This window comes from Cottoperca gobio, chromosome 2 (assembly GCF_900634415.1).
Source record: "Cottoperca gobio chromosome 2, fCotGob3.1, whole genome shotgun sequence".
NCBI lineage: Eukaryota > Metazoa > Chordata > Actinopteri > Perciformes > Bovichtidae > Cottoperca > Cottoperca gobio.
In genome coordinates this window covers 4,414,058-4,418,196 of record NC_041356.1, presented here as the reverse complement: position 1 = coordinate 4,418,196, position 4,139 = coordinate 4,414,058, and positions in this window count along the sequence as shown.

Below are 4,139 nucleotides of genomic sequence, written 5' to 3'. Positions count from 1 at the left end.
ATGCTGGCTCACTGGAAGGGCTGTGACACACTAAATGGAACGGGACCATAATTCATTTTATAATTACACCTGTGTTTATCCTGCAATCACATGTCACAATGGCTGCTGTGAATAGAGCCGATTGTAATACATTTGGTGATCCCTTCACCATTCCTCTAGCGCCACCATCAGGTCCAAATTGTAATCTGTCCAATGCTTTGTTTTATGACTACATACTTAGAAAACTAATGACAATCTCATCAGCATCAGGTATACTTTGTGTAAGTGCTAATTTTGCAAATGTGCAATCCTGGAACCCATCAGCCATCAGTCTGATGACGATTTAGCCTCTGGAGGCAACGGCTAACAGATATCCGAGCCAAGACTTCCTTTTCCATTCGCCGGTCATTGTTAACTGTCCGATTAGCTGTGGAATTGCTGTGTGGTAGGTGAGTTACTGGTTTGTGGGATATCACCGCTTGCTTTATTGTGGCTTTACAACTTTTCAGGATTACAAATGCTCACACATACAAAATATGTATATTTAAATATTAACTCAGCTCATTGGCTCCCCAGGTGAAGAACGGTCTATCTCCTACAGGCACAATACAATAACATTAGCAAAGATACAGTAGTGTATAGTGTATTTTTTATTTTATTAAAATAACATGGCAGCATTTTCTCAAACAGTGGAAGTGTAAGGTTCGCTGGAACCGACAGACCTGAACCCAAAAGCACGACACAGACACAGGCAGAATACAATATAGTTCAGTTTACTCAGTAAACCAAGCAGGGTCAAAAACCAGAACAATCAGTCCGATAGGCAAACAAATCCAGTAAGGGGCAGGCAGAAGAATCGGATTCCGGAAACAGGCAGGCAGGGTCAGAACGGGCAGGTCAGGCATACAGATAAACTAGAAGATCGCTGTAGAGCTTGGCAGGAAAACACAAAACAATCTGGCAGGGAACATGTGGGCGTGAACTGGTGTATATATCGTCTGCGAGACTAATGAGGGAATGAGTAGCAGGTGAGGAGATGGGCTGGGGATCTGAAATGATAAGAGAATTAATGACCAGGTAAAACAAAATGAAAACAAACTAATAGTGGGTGGAACTGGTGACAGGAAGACTATGTGATCCCTTGATGTAGGTTAAAACATCTTCATTTGCATGACGAAAGCAATCTATTCTCATTAGTATTTGATTCAGTTTGGTATTTCTAAAATATATGTCAGTATGTTATGTTTTCATGTGGGATCACCAGCGCTGTGTGCCTCTGTGGAGAGCCAGAGCTGGCTACTGTAAGTGGGTCACAGCTCCTCCCTGCTGCTGCGCGGCAAAGTTCAATGAGCCCGGCTGAAACCCTCCTTAGGCTGATTCAGGGAGAAATAATGGGGCCAGCGACTTTCAATCCCCTCAAGAGGCGCAGCACAGCACGGCAGCAAGCTGGCAGGGAGGCCCAGTGGAGCACAGTGTGAAGAGGTTGCAAAAGGAGCAGCTATTCACTCTTTAAGACCCTAATCTACAGTGCATAGCACACACGTGCTGTTCTAATGTACTGTATATCGGGTGCATCGAGTCTGTACTGTACTTAAGGGGAATAGCCTTTTAAAGATCCATTTCACCTGATTATTTCCAGCCAGGCCTCTCTCTGCCGATCAAAGCGCCAACCAATCAAGCCTTCTTTCTTGAGTGCATTTGACCTGTTTATCGGTGAATGACAGATTTGAAAATTGATAAACGATGTTGCAATCCTATAAAAATGTATTTGATTGTTGCCCACATACAGTATCTCTATAACTGTTTCTAATTTGTTGTTTGACATGTTTTGAACGTTTTTTGCGTTTTCCCTTTGGAAAGGAATCCATTCAACTGGATTTTGCTGGAACATTTCCTGATCTTCAAAGACTTCTAAGAACAAGAAATGTCACAAGTTTGAGACAATCGAGCCTCCAAATCGTATGACGACGAGGACGCAGTTTGCATGGCTAAAGCATCGCAGCCATGATGAATTCTTCTTTGCTTTTCTGTGTGCGTGTAAAAGCATGTGATTGTGTGAATGTGATTCTAAATTTGGGAATAATTGAGGGCATCCAGGAATAGACCAGATAGACACACACACACAATTACTTCAAAGGAGCTTCCTGTAAACTGTATTTTAGGAACCTTTAACTGTTGTTGCACAGGCTTGAGGAATTCACTTCCCTGAGACAAGCTGAGAGACAACAACAAAAGCCTCATGCAACAAAGACTTCTGGTTTCGTGTCCTTCACTTGCAGTTTGTCTTTGGAGCAGAAATGTGCCCGTACAGATTTAGTTTTTTTCAGGCAGACAGTCAGTGCAGAGAGGGGTTAGGAACACTGTGTCCCTCCTGGTGGCTTGGTGGTGGGTTCTTATGTAAGGCTGCTTTCTGCCTGACAGCAGAGCAGAGCCCCACTGATGCTGTCATAGTGCTAATTAATACACACCAGCTAGAGGTGTGTCTTCAATGGCTGCTTGTGTGTGTGTTGGTTCATTTTGTGTTTGTACTGGACAGCTGGAAACTTGATGCCCATAAAGAATAGCATTATGGTCACATTGTGAGTGTGGAATATTTTTTTCAATCAAAGGGTTCTGTGTTTTAAGGGGATGCATTGGGTGAGACCCAGGGTTACTAATTAAATTGATTTAGAATGAGAGTAGTAGCCTGAATGCTGCTCAATTTTTCCTTCATCTGCAAACAAGATGTCACGATGTCAGCCGGTTCCTATTCTCACATTTTTCTTCCCATGCCATGTAAAAGTTATCCCGCCTGCCCTGATGATACTCCCGCCATTCCCCATCCCCTGCACAACTGTAGCTTATAGGACGTCCCAATTCTAATAAATACCCTCTGGATCTTCCAGTGTGCTCTGCCTTAGATGTTTTCTCTGCCTGTTATGACCCCCTGCCTGCCTTTTGGACTCCTGCCCTCTAGTCTGATCCCTATTGCATAAGTTTGCCTCATCTCCCCTGCCTGCTTGTTTTCGACCAAGAGTAAAGTTGAACTTTTAATTTCATAAAGTCTTAAAGTCATGCTTTTGAGTTTTTACTGAGCCTTTACAAAGACCACGTCTCCAGCCATGCTACAGCCGGATTTGTTAGGCTGTACTTGAGCACAGTGGGTTTTTTTAGCGTCAACATGCTAACATGCTAAAGTCTAGTAGGTATAATGTTGACCATTGTCATCATCGCTGGAGAAAGGGCTGGCTGAAGCCATCATGATTCTGCAGTAAGGGAAGAAAATGCTTGTTTGTATTTCTGTACACCATTCAACCATCATCTTTATATTTTCCCCTCGCTAGCTGCAGACGATAAGCCGAGCTTGGAATACAAAACTTTTCCCATAACCAGAGTACGGCAAAAGCTGATGGGAATGTCATTAGTTTTGCAGGTATTTGGTCATAAACCAATGGAACATATTAAATTATGACCTGATTGCTGCAGCTCCATACGTACAGCACAGATTATCGTGGTATCAGTCTTATCTCGCTCTCCGCAAGACAACATAAAAGGGAACATTTGAACTATTCCTTTAAATACCACAAACACAATTTCATTCACCATTGACAGCAAAACCTTGGAAAATAAAATGTAAAGTATTTTAGGACTATATACTGTCCGTTTCAGCCTCTATGCCTTGTTTTAACCAACAATAAGTAACCAAAGATAAGAAATGTAACCTCGTCAATGGAAAACATTCCCGTATCTTACATTGAGCGTGTGTAATAAGATAAGTGCATGGTAAAGAAACACAAGGTTGCTGTGTGACAGCTGCATGTGAGTGCGTGGGAGATGCAGGTGACAGGTGAAATGTGTCGTTTACTTCATGCTTTGAACCTGCTGAATTCCAGACTATGATTACGCAGTACTTCATGGAGACGCATGGCTCGGCAGGAAGTCATTGGCTCAGTGTGGGCTTCCTGCCTCGGCCTCTGTTTGAAATAAAAACACTTACAGAAAGAAAAAGTGTCGCCCGGAGAGTTCAGCTTCTCAATACAGGACGGAGGTACCGTAGGATATCCTCCTCTCTTGACATACAGTCAGGAAGCTATTTGACTTTGTGCCAAATGCCTGATGTTCCAGTAAATGAGGGAGAAGAAGAGGGGGAGGATGGGATTTGGAGTCTTGTGAGGATTACA